This window comes from Oryctolagus cuniculus, chromosome 1 (genome assembly GCF_964237555.1).
Source record: "Oryctolagus cuniculus chromosome 1, mOryCun1.1, whole genome shotgun sequence".
Classification (NCBI taxonomy): domain Eukaryota; kingdom Metazoa; phylum Chordata; class Mammalia; order Lagomorpha; family Leporidae; genus Oryctolagus; species Oryctolagus cuniculus.
The window spans coordinates 180,433,051-180,450,667 of NC_091432.1; the positions used below are offsets into that span (position 1 = coordinate 180,433,051).

The following is a 17,617-nucleotide window of genomic DNA, read 5'->3' on the forward strand; positions in this document are numbered from 1 at the left end:
AAACTTTTTAAGCTGTTTTCAGAGAAATACATCACAAGTTCTGTATTTCTTGAATGGTTTCATGATTATGAAAGTAACTCCCAAGACTAATTTTCATGTGGTACATTTGGGTACACACTAGACAACAAATATATTTCAGCTTTTTCATTTTTGCTTTTGCTTGAAATCATTCAAGGAAACTAAAATATACTCTGCAGTGAAATAAGATTTCTCTTGGCCTCAGGGTGCTGTAATTTAATAGTAAGGGAAATTCATTTAGGACTTTATTGCCTTTGTTTCCTCCAGGCTATAGCTTTATCACACACCTTGAATTTCACATGATTGTGGTGCTGTGTTTGAGATGTGTGTGGGTTGAGTATGGGACATAGGTGTGTCTGAGACTCTGACTGGTAACAAGAGCTGCCCCATTATTAAGTTTATGATCTCGCACTGACATTCTCACAGCAAGAGGGTGGATCTTGAAGACGTGGAACAAAGCTTTTACCTCCTCTCATAGTGCGGTGAACTCTGGCCACTGCCGTCTTTCTGCTCTTGGAGTTGCCTTGCTTAGAGCAGGGCAGCTGGTGGTTGTTGCCTTGGCCTCTGCTCTAGTGCTGTGGAGGGAGCCCTCAGGAATTGCTGGCCCTCAAAGTCTGCCCAGCTTTGTGTGTGTGTGTGTGTGTGTGTGTGTGTGTGTGTTTATGTGTGTATCTCCCTCTGGGGAATTGTAATGACAACTTGCCTCTATCAGTGTTTTTTTTTTGTGAGCATATAGGAATATGTTATGGTTATTTAAGCTCTTTTTACATTCATTGTCTTATTTCCCATTGGAAACAGTTCTGTGCAATCAGAAGCTGATAGTATTGGGTCCAGTTCTACAAATGAGATGTCAATGGAGAAGATGGCATAGAAGGCAAGCCGGTGAGCTGCCTGTGTGTAGGGACACCTGGTTGTTTAGGTCAGTGGTGTCATTGTCCCTGTCTCCTTTCTTATTCAAGGAAGAGAGAGGTATAACCCGTTGCAGATATTCTCCCATGTGTGGCAAGTGGCAGTATTCTGGGTAGTAGCTGTGGTCAGTGCTTATAATGTAAGTTACTGTGTGGATGCCTGTATGTGCATGGTCTTTTGGTGTGTGCTGATACAACCCTTTTAATCTTGCAGTACCTGGAGGCTTGCTAGAAATGCAGACTCACAGGCGCTGCCTAAGGCTTAAGGAATCATAATCTACTCTTTACAATACAGCCCACAGGTGATTCTTAGGTATGGTAAATTTGGTCTAAGATCCAGAGGAGAAAAGATTCTGTTGTTGAGGATAAGGCAAGGATAGGAGGAGTAAGGCACACATGTGCACTCTTGTGTGTGCTGGTGTTTGTAACAGATGGTGCATTTTACTTGTGTGCATGCTTATATGAGAGTGTGTTTTAATTTTAAAAAGCAGCTTTGTTAAGATATAATTCACGTATCATACAACCCACAAATTGAATGTGTGCCATTTTCAGTAAACCACTTAATAATTTTAAGTGTATTCAAAGACTTGTGCAACCCTCACCACAGTCGAATTTACAAAGTCTGCATCACCTGAAAAAAAAAAAAACCCTCATGTCCACTAGTGGTCACTTGCTTTCATCCCACCTGAGACACATTGTTCTTCCTGGGAGCCGCTGCTTGTTGCTATGGCTCTTCTGCATCTGTGAATGTTTTTTAAAATTTATTTTATTTGAAAGACAAAGTTGCAGAGAGAAGACACATACATGCATGCATGCACACACACACACACACACACATCTCGTCCATCCACTGGTACACTCCCCAAGTGGCTGCAATGGCCAGGGCTGCGCCAGACTGAAGCCGGAAGCCAGGAGCTTCTTTCACGTCTCCCACCTGGGTGCTGAGGCCCAAGTACTTGGGACAGCCTCTGCTGCTTTCCCAGGTGCATTAGCAAGGAGCTGGATTGGAAGTGGAGCACCCGAGTCTCGAACTGGTGCTCATATGGGATGCCAGCATAACAGGCAGCAGCTTTACCCACTAGGACTGCATCAGCCTCACATCTGTGAATTAGACTTGTCTATGCTGGACGTTTCTTACATGAGTAAAAATCACGGACTCGTTGTTCTCTGTGTCTGCTTGTACTCACTTAGCATAATGTTTCTGGCCATGCTTCCTTCCTTTTTCTGCTGCCATTTTAGTAGTTGTGTTTCTATTGTACAGTAACATTGAACAAGAGTAAACTGTTACGCTTCCCTCCAGTTCTAATACCAAGTAGTTAGGGAGCTATATGACAGTAAAGTGGTAGAGACAATGTTAATTGTATTCAATTGAAGAAATAAAGTATTAGTATTTTCTGTTTCCTCTCCCAGTGAAATTTTGGTTACTTTTTTTTTTTTTTTTGTTTTTGTTTTTTAAAATAGGTAGAGTGACAGAGAAGAAATGGGAGAGGAAGACACACACGCAAAGACAGAGAACCCTGTCTTTTTTTTTTTTTTAGATTTTATTTATTTATTTATTTGAGAGGTAGAGATAGACAGTGAGAGGGAGAGACGGAGAGAAAGGTCTTCCTTCCATTGGTTCACTCCTCAGATGGCCACGATGGCTGGAGCTATGCTGATGCGAAGCCAGGATCCAAGAGCTTCTTCCTGGTCTCTCATGTGGGTGCAGGTATCCAAGGCCTTGGACCATCTTCTACTGCTTTCCCAGGCCACAGCAGAGAGCTGGATGGGAAGAGGGGCAGTCGGGACTAGAACCTAGAACCCAGAGCCCATATGTGATGACGGCACCACAGGCTGAGGATTAACCTGCCGTGCCACAGCACCAGCCCCAAGGGAGCGCACTTTGATCCACTGGCTTACTCTCCAAATGCAAGAAAGGCCAGGGCTGGGTTAGGCGAAAACCAGGAGCCTGGAATCCATGCACGTCTCTGATATGACAGCAGTGGCCCAAGCGCTTGGGCTCCACTGCTGCTACTTTCCCAGACACAATAGCAGAGAGCTGGATCAAAAATGGAGCAGCAAGGACTCAAACTGGTACTCTGATATGAGATGCTGGCGTCACAAGCTGCACCTCAACCCTCCATGCCACCGTGCCAGCCCCTGGTCCCTTAATTTTCAAACACTTTTGTCCTAAAACCCATGTATACCAGCCATGCCCTGCTGAAAACTGTGCTGCCTTTTACAAAATATCCAGCTGATGTTGCTGACAATTAAAATGACAAAATATTGTGTTCGGATAAATAACAACAATGGTTGTATTTTTGGCAAGAAACTGTTCTACTGCCCCTCCCCCAAGCAGTCTGTTCCCTGCAGTTCGGAATGTTTGGTGGTTGTAAGCACCCCAGAGTAAGGCAGCACTTGTTCCGTTGCTGTCTGTGCTAAGCTCTAAAATTCTTTGTTAGACAACTAAAGAAGACATTTTCTTAAATACTTAAAATCGTTACTGATTGGAGAAAAATCTTATTTTTTTTCTGGGCTCTACGCTGATACAATGCACACAATGGGAGGGGCAGGAAAGCCATGGGCAGCAGGTCACTTCCCACCTGTACCGAAGTCCTTTGAGTGCCACTCTACTGTGCTGCTGCTGCTTGATCCTTCGGAAACTCTTAATTTGGCGGCAGCAACAAAAAAGCTGTATCTTTTCCTCTGCTCTCCTCCCTGATTGAGCTTATCCTAAAGCCACTGAGTTACCAACGCCTCATCTGGCAGGCCGCCTGGTCAGTCAAGTGAATGACGCCAGTGCTGGAGCTCTTGTGTGGTCACTTTCTGAAAGGCTTGGTGTTTGTTTCCTTTATACACTTGTCTCTCTCTCCTCCTTTGGGGCGCAGACCCAGTTATTTGGCTTGGTTTGAGAAGGCTCCGGGCAAAATGCCATTCAGCCATCTTTTCAACTTTAGGGAACATGCTTTCTAAAGTGTATTTGTGTGTGTATGTGTATGATGCTGAAAATGCATGGTTTCCGAAGAGACTAAAATCCTCACCCCCATGAGATGTGGAAATTAACATGACTGGTGTAGCCAATCACTGTGGGAGGGAATGGAAAAGATTGGATTGTACCCTTATGTCAAGGAAATTGACTTGGCTGGATTTCAGGCTGCAGGATGGGCTGGCCCACTAAAGATCTGTGTCAGTGTTTTTAGTGGCACTGGAATTGGGATAGAAATACTGTTTCCTGTAGTAGGGCAAACTCTGGGGAAGAAGGGCAGGCAGTTAACACTGTGAGATACTCCTGTGTGTCAGGGGATGTTATTTGGACCTTGTGTTCCCTCATGTGTAGTGCAGCAACCTTGAGAACTGTGTATTACTGTGTGTTACCCTTGATGTATAGTTGAGTTACTCGTCATTTATCCTGCATCAGTCTTACTCTTTTGAGCACAATATGTATGTGTACTGACCTGTTTTATGTAAATATGTATCACACAGTGAATGAAGTGCTTGGAGTAAAGATAAACTAGCATGTTTTAAGACTTTTTAAAAAAGTGAAATATGGTGCTAGCGGAGAGGCCTGATATGATGACTTTATGTGATGGACATGATGAGTCAGTGACCCATTTTTCAGGAAGTTGGCAGCTGCATTTTCTTCCAGTGGGGAGGAGATGTAATATCTGGCATCAACTTCAGCTTGAGCTAATTGGGTGTAGTGGTGCCTTTGAAAACTGGAATCAACAAGAAGAGATTTGCCAAAACTAATTTGATATGCACTGAACTAATGGAAGACCGTGTGTGTGTGTGTGTGTGTGTCTGTGAACACACACACACATGCACATGTGTAGTTGGTGTCTGTGGTTTTGTTTGTGAAATGGTAGAGGAGGGAGGGGTAAGGCTGAGGAAATGGGACATAAGGAGGCCACAAATGACAGAATAAAATGAATAGGTGGATAGTACCTCATGTCTTGGTTTCCCAAACTGGTGCTTGGAACCCTCACTACGGAAGGAGACATCATTGGAGCAGAAGGAAAATGCAATTTATTGGACAAGTAAATTTGGGAGATGTTCTTGATTTTGCTCTGGGAGCTTTAGTTTTAACAACAACAACAACAGAAAATCAAAGATAATTTTTCAGACTTGAGCATCACATATTTCAGGATACCTGTTAGCATCCCTCAAGACAGATTCTGAGAAAGAGCAACTCAGGAAATGCTGACTTGTGGGGTTCCTCCTATCCTGAAACTAGGAGAACATTCAGTTTTTCAGCTGACAAATTCCTTGCCTCTGGAGTCATGTTTCCCGGGATCTGCAGTTTGATCACCACCCTGGGCCCCGTGCTTTCTGAGAATTGGCTTATTTGGAAATCTGCCATGACTGTCTTCTGTTTGTCAGCATGAGAGAAAGTGGGATCAGACATCTGTGGTGGAGTCCAGTGGGACGCTAAAGCCCTGGGTTGTAAAATTGTGCTGTGTTGGGGGCCGGCACTGTGGTGCCTCTATTTGCTCCTCTTCCGATCCAGCTCTCTGCTATGGCCTGGGAAAGCAGTGGAAAATGGCCCAAGTGCTGGACCCCTGCACCCATATGGGAGACCCAGAAAAAACTCCTGGCCCCTGGCTTCAGATCAGCCCAGCTCCGGCCATTGCTGCCATTTGGGGAGTGAATCAGTGGATGGAAGACCTTTCTCTCTATTTCTCTCTGTCTGTAATTCTACTTCTCAAATAAATAAATAAATAAATCTTTTTTTTTTTAATCATGTTGTGTTTTAGGGGGAGGAATAAAGAAATCCCTTTTAACGAGGGTCTGGGGGATTGCACAGGGTGGATGGAGGAGAGTGGCAGCACATCAGCAGAAGTTGCAGTTTGGAGTTTTGCAGTGGAATCTGGAGTGCAAGTACTAGATGTCTCCCTCCCCCTGCAGTGTACTGGCTCTCAACTAAGTTGAACCCCTCCCCTGCCCCAGGGACATTTGGCAGTACTTGGCAACACTTTTTTAAAAAGTAAATGTTTGAAAGGTAGAGACAGAGGGAGGGGGAGAGAGATTGCCTATCCACATATTTCCTTATCAGAAGCTCATGATGCCTGTGCCAGGCCAAAGCTGGAACTCGGTCCAGGTCTCCTCCGTAAGTGGCAGGCACCCAACCACTTGAGCCATCACCGCTGCCTCCCAGGGTCTGCATTAGTAGGAAGCTGGAGTCAGGAGCTAGAACTGCCTATTAAACTTCCAACATTGGACAATGGGTGTCTTAGTTGGCGTCTTAACCACAATGCCCAAAGTGACATAGGGTCATTATGAAGATTTTCAGTACAAAAAAGTAATAATACTGGAACCCCGTGTGTGCTACTTCCTTGTGCTGGATACCGTTCCACATACTTGACGTGTACTAGCTATATTTACTTCATAAATGAGAAAGTTTTGGTGGATAACTTGCCTAAGATCCCACACCTAGTATATGGCAGAGCTGGGATTTGAACTTCGGCAAGGACAAGGACGTCATTGTCCAGCAACTCCAGAGGGCTGCTCTTTGTACTTGGGTGCGTTTCCCTACAGCCTTTTTTCCATGCCCCTTCTCTCCATGATTGAACATTTCCCCTCTTACACTAAATGCATTTTTTAAAAAGCTTTGACGGTTAAATGGCTGCTTGAATACTTTACTTAAATATTTTCTTATTGTTGGTCATTTAGGTTTTTTCCAAGTTTTTACAATAAAACATTGATGTGAACACATTTATGTATAAATGTTTAACCTCATCCGTGATTATTTCTTTAGGAGATATTTTAAGGAGAATCACTTAAGAGTTTTCAGCTTTTTATAAACTTCTCATATATGCTGCAAAACGTACCAGATTATTCTGCTACTAGCACCTTACCATCATCAGCATGGAGTGGTAATTTTTCCACGGTTTCTGATTCTGTGTCTTGATGTTTTCTGAGAAGATGGAACAGATGGCTGGACATCTAGTATGGTTTTTAAAGTGGGTAGGAAATGATGGTTAAAAACTAAAAAAAGAAATTCCTAGGGAATAAGAAAGCACTCAGATTAAATAGTTGGAACAACTGATTTAAAAAAAAATAAATTCAAAAAATTAGATTTTAGAACCGTTTTCTTCTCGGGTCAATCCGTGAAGTTAACTTGAGGCTCCGTTCCACACAAATAGGAAGAGCTGGCAGAAGCCAGGAGATGCAGCATTAGGGGCCCCTCTGAGTGAAGCATCACCGGTAGATGATCACTCTGTGCCCAATGCATTGGTTCAGTAAGCACTCATGGGGCTCTGCTGTGTGCCACACACTCACTTTGTGTTGGGATCCAGTAAGGAGCAAGTTCATGGAAACGAAGGTAAACTGGCTGGGCAGGCACCATTCCACCTCCTTCGATTTGTCGCCTCCTTTGGCTCGCACAGCACCTCCTGTGAGGGTAGGCACTGCTGCCTTTCCCAGCCTGAAGGGACTGAAGCACCGACACGCAGCTTCTATGTTACAGAGTACGGGTCTGAACCCTTGCGGAGGCTGATTCTCCCTGCGGGGTAAGTGTGGGAGGGTTTCTGCAGGATCTGGACACGGGAGAATGGTGGCTTTAGCCCACAGTCTGGCAGTGAGGTTAGAAGTATAAGGATCAGGACGATCTTTGAAGATAGTTTATCTTCAACGTCTTGGGGACTGCGTGTGGAGAAAGAGGGAAAAGTCAAGGCTAACCCTTACATTTTTGGTTGGAACAACCCGGGGACGATGGTTCTCTTTAGTGAGCTGGGGAATGCTGAGAGGGAACTTGGAGGACGTTTTGGATGTGTTAGGACGGAGGGCCCTGAAAGATGGTGATGCCCAGAGGGCGTTGTTGCTCCAGAATGTTTGGGAATTTAGGAGTGGGCAGACAGAGACACAGACAGAGAGGGAGAGAATCTTCCATCTGCTGCTTCACTTCCCAGATGGCTGCAAGTGCCAGCACTAGGTCATGCCGAAGCCAGGAGCAAGGAGCCTCATCCAGGTCTCCCGTGTGGGTTGCAGGGGCTCAAACACATGGGCCATCCTCCACTGCTTTTCCCAGGCCATCAGCTGGGAGCTAGATGGGAAGTGGAGCAGCTGGGACATGAATCGGTGCCCGTAAGGGATAACAGTGTTGCAGACAGCGCCTTTACCCACTACGTGACAAAGCTGACCCCTGACAAACTTTCAGCTGATTGCTTTGATTGTCATGTCTAAAACATGTAAAAACTTAATTGTATCATGTAAATGACCTTTAAAAGCTCATTTTTAATGTCTGTAGACCATTTTGTAATGTACCATTATTTGTGTAATTGATAATCTATGAATAAATAGGTTATTGCTTTATTTTTATGTATTGTAAATAATTTTACAGTGAAAATCTTTTTGCATAAAAAACTTAATTATTCAGGATTATTTCTTTGGAGGTAGAGGAGAACTAGAAATGCTAGGGTCAGAGTATATATTGCAAAATTATTTTCATGAGACTACTAATTTTTGTCTGCCATATGTGTACCTCTTAGTCAGCCTGTGCTTTGAATGTGGTCTTGATTATCTTTGTGACACCTTCATTCATTTCCAGCTTTTTGAAATCCTATTCCATGATCACAATGATAGGATGACTTTGTGTACTGAGACTTTATTTCGTTGTAATCAATGCCTGATTTGACACAGTGCTACCAAGAAGTTTTACAAGAATAATCAGGTAAGGAAGGGGATGTTATTCTTTTGACTCTGTCTAAAGTGTTGATGCCACTGACAGTTACTTAAGAGTAAATCTGCCCAAGACTGGTTGATGACCATCAATGCATGGGAACAGACCAAAAGACACCTACTTCTCCATGCCACCTGCCTCTGTGTGGTAAGTGGTGCAGAGTGGAAGCCATTATATGCATAATTTTGGATAGAAACAAGTTTTCCTTTATCTGGAGATTTGGGACAAAATTAAGGTGACTTTTAGTTGGCAAGTATTTGCCTCTGTTTTCTATCCTGTTTCCACTTTGCCCAGTAAAATTTTTGCTTGGCAGCCCTTAAATTACTATAATTTTTCAACCTTGATTTTCCACAGCTGACGTCCCTATTTTGTAGTATGTTCTTGGCTTTACTAATTTCTGCCTCCAGAGCCATGGCTTTGAGTTTGTTTTATGATTGATCCCAAATGTAAATTTGGGGTAAACTTGACTCAGAGTCTTTATTTGTTATTTTCGGGGTTCTACATTCATAAATGGCTCACTGCAACCTTGTGATGAGTGTGTGTTCTGAGTTTTGTCAAGTTTAGTTCTTAGGTGTTATCAGCCTGGTTAGTTGCCAGAGTGACATATTAAAACAAAAAAAGTTTGGCCACCCATCTGCTTCTTCAATAATCCCCCCCATACTCATCAACTAGGAAAATTGTAATATGCAAATATACCATCTGCGGTGTTCAAATGAGTGGATAGTTTCCAGTCCAAGTCAGGAGTCCTCCAGGGGCTAAGTGCTCATTTCAGTAGCACGTCTGGCAGAGGAGGATCTCTTTAAGTAGCATGGTGAAAAATGTTGGGTGCCCAGGCCACTTGGAAGTAAAAATCTGTTTCCAGCTTTAGCTCCACCTGGGTGAGACACCTGTGTTCCATCATAGGCATCCTCAACTGAATCTTTTAATTCTGCTACACAGAACAAAGTGATGCCAGTGAAAACATGTGGAAGAAGATTGTGAAAAGTACCTGTGGTTCTCTAATGCAAACCTGGGCCTGTCTTATGCCCTGAGAAAGTGGTGGTTCTCCTGAGCTCTTATATTTCTTTTTTTTATTTTTTTATATTTTTTGACAGGCAGAGTGGACAGTGAGAAAGAGAGAGACAGAGAGAAAGGTCCTTTTGCCGTTGGTTCACCCCGCAATGGCCGCTGCGGTCTGCGCACTGTGCTGATCTGTAGCCAGGAGCCAGGTGTTTCTCCTGGCTGAGCTCTTATATTTCAAAGTGAGGAAGTGAGAGGCAGCTGGGATCGGTGCAGAGTAGTGGATTCTAGCAAAGTGTATGCTTGGGACATACAAAGAATTAAAACCGTGACATCTGTGAGTATGTGAGAGCAAGAACTATATTTGAAATAATGAAAGGTGACAGTATCTCTGCTCCTGTCTCAGTTCTTTCTTTTGAGTTTTTTTTATTTTTTTTTATTTTTAAAGCATTCATTCTCCTTCAGTGTGGGCTGTTTGGAAGTGTGAAATAAAGCATTTGTTCTTTACGTTTCTCCTCCATTCCCTTCCACCTGAGTGGACTGCTTAGTGGTGAAGTTTAGGAGTACGAGCTGGATCTCAAGTGGTGGCTCCTTTTCAGATGGCCTGGCCTTGTCTGCTTGTCCTCAGACCTAGGAGCTGTGCCTGAAGTCTCCTTTCGGTGGTTTGAAGAGCGTGTGGGCCTCTAGGAGAAGGCCATGAGTAGACTGCTTGAATTTGGAATTAGACGGTGTGCTCGTGGAGTTGAAACCTTCTGTGTGAAGCGGATTCTATGTGGGGTAGTGTGTAGACTGAAAGAAATGGAATCATTGCAGGAATCATTGTAAGAGTTGCCTCTGAAGGAGATGTCAGGCAGGCTCAATTCAGAAAAGAATGATGCTATGGATGCTGAGACGGCGATTCAGAAAGAATGGCATCAGATGACGCGAGCAGAGTGCATGTTTTGTTTGTTTTTAATTGGAAATAATTTCAAACTTAAAGAAAGAAAAGTATAATGAACACCATGTACCCTTTCTCCATATTCTCCAGTTGTTAAATTTAGCCGTGTTTGCATTATCACCCCCTGCCCCAACACATAAACAGAAGACATTTTTGTGAACAATTTTGTGTGTATTGTGACCCTTTACCACTAGGTAACTAAATATTTATTTCCTAAGCCTAGTGATATACTCTCTTCTTTTAAGATTTTCTTTATTTGAGAGGTGGAGTTGGAGGGAGGGAGGGAGAGGGAGAGAGAGATCCGTCTCCATTCGCTGGTTCACTTCCCAAATGGCCACAACAGCTGGAGCTGGGCAGATCTGCAGCCAGGAGCCAGGATCCTCTTTCAGGTCCTCCATGTGGGTGCAGGGGCGCAAGCACTTGGGCCATCTTCCACTACTTCCTCAGGCCATAAGCACAGGGCTGGATAGTAAGAGCAGTCAGGCATGAACTGGCCCCGATATGGGATGCCAGCACCAGCCCCAGTGATGTTCTCTTAATATAACCAAAACACTGTTGTCACCTTCCATAGACATTGATGCATTTATTATTATTTTTAAAGCCAAATATAATAATGTTCCAACTTGGTCAGTTAAACTAATGATGTCTTCTTTTTATTATTTGTATATATCTCACAGTAATTCTTTTTACCATACCCGCCCTCTCACCCACTCCGCCCCCTACCCCCCATTTGGTTTGAGAAAGAAACAGAAAGGAAAAAGAATGGAATAAAAAAACTAAGAGAACTGTTCCCCAGCAGTCTAGACAGGGCCTATTCTTTGTTATTGCTTCTCAAAGGTGATTTTGCTTTTTTATCTTTTTTCCCTTCCACTTTTCTCTTCCTTTTACCCCCTTCTTTCCTTTTTGAACCTTAATTGTCTTTAAAGAAGAACCCAAGGATGATACATTTTTTGTGAGCTCTTAGACATAACGGTAGCTTATGAGACACAATAGTATCTTCCATTTAATACAAGAAAAGGAAGTGATTCTTGAGAACAAATTTTGCTATTAAATCTCATGATACAACTCTTTGGGGACAGAAGTCCTGCATGGGAAGTTAGTGCACAGTGACTCTTGTTTGTTGTTTATTTAACAAATAACACTCTTTATTTATTTTTTAAAGATTTATTTATTTTACTTGAAAGTCACAATTCCAGGGGGAGAGAGAGAGAGAGTGAGTGAGTGAGTCTCTCCCATCCGCTGGTTCACTCCCTAGATGGCCGCAAAGGCCTGAGCTGCACAGATTCAAAGCCAGGAGCTTCTTCCGGGTCTCCCACGTGGGTGCAGGGGCCATCTTCTACTTGGGCCATCTTCTACTGCTTTCCCAAGCCATAACAGAGAGCTGGATCAGAAGTGGAGCAGCTGGATCTTGAACCGGTGCCCATATAGGATGCCGGCACTGCAGGTGGCGGCTTTACCCACTATGCCACAGTACTGGCCCCAACAAATAACACACTTATGTATGACATCAGTGATCACCCAAGGCTCTTGATATGAGCTGCCTCTGCTATCGAAGCCTTTTTGATCCACTAGCTTGACAAGGCTATAAGCAAAGTGGAAGTTTTCTCCTCCCTTCAGAGAAAAGTATATCATCTTTCATGGCCATGTCTTCTTTTTTTAATAGAAAGTTTTTATTTAATAAATATAAATTTCATAGGTACAACTTTCAGATTATAGCAGTTCTTCCGCCTGTACTTGCCCTCCTAACCCCAAACCTTGCCACCTCCCATCCCATTTTTCATTAAGATTCATTTTTAATTACCTTTAATTACCTTACTTAGCATAGGTTAACTCTGCACTAAGCAAAGATTACAATGATTTGCACCCACACAGACACAAAAAGTATAAAATAACTGAAGAATAATTTTACCATTAATTCTCATAGTATAACTCATTAAGGACAGAGGTCCTACATGGGAAGCAAGTGCACAGTGACTCCTGTTGTTGATTTAACAATTGACACTCTTATTTATGACATTAGTGGTCACCCGAGGCTCTTGTCATAAGCTGCCAAGGTTATGGAAGCCTTTTGAATCCACAAACTCCGACATTGTTTAGACAGGGCAGTGATCAAAGTGGGAGTTCTCTCCTCCCTCAGAGAAAGGTACCTCCTTCTTTGATGGCCCCTTCTTTCCACCAGGATCTCACTCACAGTGATCTTTCATGTAGGTTTTTTTTTTTTTTTTTTTTTTTTTTGCCAGAGTGTCTTGGTTTTCCATGCCTGAAATGCTTCATGGCCACTTCTTTCCACTGGGATCTCAACCACTGAGGTCCTTAATGTAGGACATTTTTTTCCAGAGTGTCTTGGATTTCCATGCCTGAAATGCTCTTGTGGGCTTTTCAGCCAGACCACAATGCCTTAAGGGCTGATTCTGAGATCAGAGTGCTACTTAAAGTGATTGTTATTCTATGAGTCTGCTGTATGGACTGCTCCCCATGTTGGCACCTTCTTGCCTTTTTGAATTCTGTCTATTATTATTTCCAAACACTTAGTCTTATTTATATAATCACTTTAACACTGGTTGTTATCTATATGGTCATTTTATCACTTATTCCTATCCATTTGATCTTTATAACACTTAAACAGCTATTTTTATCAGCAAGTTTAAGGAATTTGGGGGTCTTATGGCTAAATGATAAGTTGTACCCTTAGAAGTAACTCTGCATGAAGCTAATGATGTCTTTTATAACACATCTCCCTCCAGTACAGGATTTAATCTAGGGTCAGGTTTTTTTTATTCATTCATTTTTTCTTTTAATCTGAAACACTAATAAAGCCTTCCTTTATCTTCTATGAAATTGTAGTTTTTAAGTATATACCTTCTCTCCCAGATCTACAGTGGTCTTCATATTGAGGTTGTCTGACATTTCCTTATGATCACATTCTGCAGTCTCAGTTGGAGCACTGCATAGATTATTAACTAATTGTAATTGTCTTTTACTGCAACTTTGCTTACCTTTCTCAGGGTATCACATCCAGACACTTGCCTATTGATGGTGGTGACTTTGTCCATTTTCTCAACTGTATAACTATTTTCATTTTCTTCTACTGCAGAAAGCAGTCTGTGTGAGATACACTTTAAGATCATGTAAATCTCCCTCCTCTCATTATCTTACCAGATCCAGTCTTTACTATGATAGGTGTGCAGTTAGAATTCTGCATCTCATTTCTCTTTCCTTGTTTATCAATTGGGCTTCCATATTCCATTGCATAAAGAGCTTCCCTTCATTCTTTTTTTATTATTGGCATGAATTCATGAATTCCTGTCATCTGTTGGTTTACAATTCACTATTGAACTGGATTATTTTAATGGGCACATTGTCTTAGAGTTGGTGAGTGGCAGTCCTGTTAAGCTAGCACCTGTGACCATGTGGCATGCCCCCACCATGTTTTGTAAAGAACTTTTTAATCTTTTTTTATATGATAAGCTGTACAAGGCTCAACTTATGTATACTCCACCTCAGAGCTGGAGTCAGTCAGGCCTTTGAGAATCCCAGAGTCCTTCTATGGAATAAGGGTATAGGCCATAACATTAATATTCTCTGTGATCCTCTCAATTGTATGTCATATTAGGCCCAGGCTTTGAAAAATCTCCATTTATTGGTTGACGTTGGATCAAGTAGAAATCTTGAGGTTGATGAGGAGGGGATATTTTTATTTCCAGTTTTGAAATGAAGATTGTATTTTCAGAGTATGTCTGAAATGAAGATTGTTCCTATAATAAATTTACTTGTAAGCTTTGGCTAGAGTTGGCCTAACAGTTTATATCCCTTTTCCTCTGGCCATACATTTTTCTTGAGAGGCAGCTGGCTTATATTTCTTATTACCTATTTGAGAGGCAGAGAGACAGAGAGAGCTCCCATTCATGGGTTACTCACCAGGGGTTCTCAAGCAGGGATGGGCTGGTACCTGAATCCAGGTATCCTGAGTGGTAGGAACCTAATCACTTCAGCCATCAGCACTGTCTCCCAGAATTTGTATTAGCAGGAAGCTAGAGACTGGGGCCAGAGCTGGATATTGAGTCCAGGTACTCTGGTGTGAGATCTCGGTGTCTTACCAGGCCAAATACCTGCTCCCTGTCCTGAGATTTAATGAACATGGGTGCTGTGGGACTTTCATGATTGTCTTTTAGTTGTGTCTTATCTTAGCAAATTGCTTGTTCCGTCCTTTAACATTAGATTATTGCATGTGAATGAGCGAGGGGAGCAGGAGGTGAGGGGAGAAGGCTCTGCTGATGCCATTGAGCTCATTTCTGTTGCTGACCGGATGCTAGTTGTGGAGCTTCATGTTGTGGAGTGAGCAGATGTCTTTATGCAGGGCTGTGTCAGTGCCTGGTTCCTCCTTTATAACCCACCTTCCCTTATGGCCCCTCTGCCTTACAATTCACCTGATGCAGCCTGTATTTTCTTAGTAGTTTAGAACTGTTTTAAAGTACTCCTGCATTTCCCATCTCCTGAGGTCCTCTCAACAATAGCTTTGTGTGGTAACTGTGAGTGGTTACTTCTATTTCCCAGATGAGGAAACTGGGCAGGTAGACAATGAGTAAGTTGGTAAGTGGCAGCAGCATTACTTCCAGCCAGCTCTCAGTCCCTGGTTCATTCCCCAAATGCCTGCAATAGCTGTGGCTTAGCCAGGGGCCAGGAACTCCATGCAGATCTCCCATGTGGGTGGCAGGGACCTAAATGCTTGCACCATCACCTGCTGCCTTCCTTGGTATGCATAAACAGGAAGCTGGAGTTGAGAGTAGAGCTGGGACTCTGATGTAGGCACTTCCATATGTGATGGAGGCATTCTAATCAGCACCTTAACTGCTATGAAAAATGCCCGCACCAGATTTCTTTTGTTGTAATCAACTTCCCATCATATTTAAGGGTACACGTTTTGAACGTGAAAGAGAGGCTGAGGTCATTCTGTCAATTGGGGAACCTATCACAGGTAGTATATCCTAAACCATAGGGTCACTCAAAGCAATTGGAGAAAACTATGCACACGCATCAGGCTCACTGCTTGTGGTTGATGAATCAGAGCAGAAAAGCTGTTTTCCTTTCCTGGTCTTTGTTGGACTTCCCTCTCTGACCTTTCTTACCCGAGCTGATGGTCGGTCTTGTGAGGGTGGGGGAATGTCCTTGTGATTCTCTGCGTATGCTTCCCAGAGGGAGGTTCTGGCCATTGGACACAGCAGATGGAGCCTGTGGGAGCCCGTGTTTGTGCCTCAGCAGGTGCAGGTCTGAGGTGGCTTCTGACCTCTACCTGGCGCCTGTTCCTTTTATTGTCTCCATATGTCAAGGGAGTCTCAGCCTGTGTTTGTGTTTTCACATTGGTCGGGTCTGTGGCTGGGTTTGGGACTGGCAGGGGTGCTGTGGAAGAGATGGTCTTAGATGAGAGGACCATACAGCTGCCCCTTCTCGAAGCCTGTGATGTGACATTGGATGTGTCCTGTATCTTCAGAGAGGCCTTTACTGGGCTGTGTTCTCTTTCGCTTTCTGCTTCATTTCTGTTTTTATTTTGTCAAGGTCTTCAGGTCTTCATGCTTGTGGGATTTTCAAATGACAGTAATGCTTTTGTTTTGCCTTTTTTTTTTTTTTTAAGAATAAAACAATGGCAAGTACAGACATTTCAAGGCAGCTAACTTTTACCAGTAAATCAGACTGCGAACTCTAGGAGTTACTATTTTCAGGGGTTGATGGACTCCCTGAAAATAGATGCAAAATGTTCCTTGTCTACCATGTGCTTTTCTGAGGAATGGCTCCCATCCCTGTCTGCAAGTTCTCTTAGGTGTTTTTTCTTCTCCAAAGCATGACCTCCAGTACATCTTTTCCACCTGCCTTTGGAGGACTGGTTTTGCTGCCTGTGTCACCCCTAGTTCTTTTTTTTAACCCCCAAACGTCTTATTTAAGGAACACAAACTTCATGCATTTCATAAGTACAACTCTAGGAATTCAGTGATTGTTTCCACGATACCTACCCTGCAACCCACGCTTCCACCCCTTTCCTCCTCCCTCTCCCATTCCGGTCAGATCCATTTTTGAGTTAACTTTATATACAGAAGACCAACTCTATTCTAGGTAGAGTTCAACAATTTGCATGGAAAAAAAAAAAAAAAAAAACAAGAAAAACAACAAAAACTGTTCCTCAACAGTGGAGACAAGGACTGTTCAAAGTCATTGTATCTTGAAGTTAATTTCACCCCTCCCCCCCTTTTTTAGAAACTTAACTTTAAAGAAGCACCCAAGAATGATAAATCTTTTGTGAGCACTTAGACGTAATTATAATACAACTTAAAAAATTTTTTTTATTTGCTTATTTTATTTGAAAGTCATAGTTACACAGAGAGAGGAGAGGCAGAGAGAGAGAGAGAGAGATCTTCCATCTGATGGTTCACTCCCCAATTGGCCGCAACAGCCGGAGCTGCGCCAATCTGAAGTCAGGAACCAGGAGCTTCTTCTGGGTCTCCCAGTCTCCCACGAGGGTGCAGGGGCCCAAGGGCTTGGGCCATCTTCTGCTTCCCCAAGCCATAGCAGAGAGCTGTATCAGAAGTGGAGAAGCCGGGACTAGAACTAGCACCCATATGGGATGCCAGCGCTTCAGGAGAGGGTGTTAACCCGCTGCGCCACAGCGCTGGTCCCTATAATACAACTCTTTAAGAACAGAGGTCTTGCATGGGAAATTAGTGCACAGTGACTCTTACTGCTAATTTAACAATTAACACTGTTATGTAGGATGACAGTGATCACCCGAGGCTCTTGACATGAGCTGCCTAGGCTATGGAAGCCTTTTGAATCCACAAACTCTGTCAGTATTTAGACAAGGCCATAAACAAAGTGGAAGTTCTCTTCTCCAGAGAAAAGTACCTCCTTCTTTGATGACCACTTCTTTTCACTGGGGTCTCACCCACTGAGGTCCTTCATGTAGGACATTTTTTTCCAGAGTATCTTGGCTTTCCAAGCCTGAAATGCTCTTGTGGGCTTTTCAGCCAGACCAGAATGTCTTAAGTGCTGATTCTGAGGTCAGAGTGCTATTTAAAGCAATTGTCATTTTGAGTCTGCTGTGTGGACTTC

At 43.1% G+C, this 17,617-nt stretch overlaps 1 pseudogene; it reads left to right on the forward strand.

Annotated features, from left to right (window-relative positions):
- LOC138847407 (SUMO-conjugating enzyme UBC9 pseudogene) overlaps window positions 1-16,672 on the forward strand; it is a 49,240-nt pseudogene extending 32,568 nt beyond the window's left edge.
- Window positions 16,673-17,617: the final 945 nt, after the last annotated feature.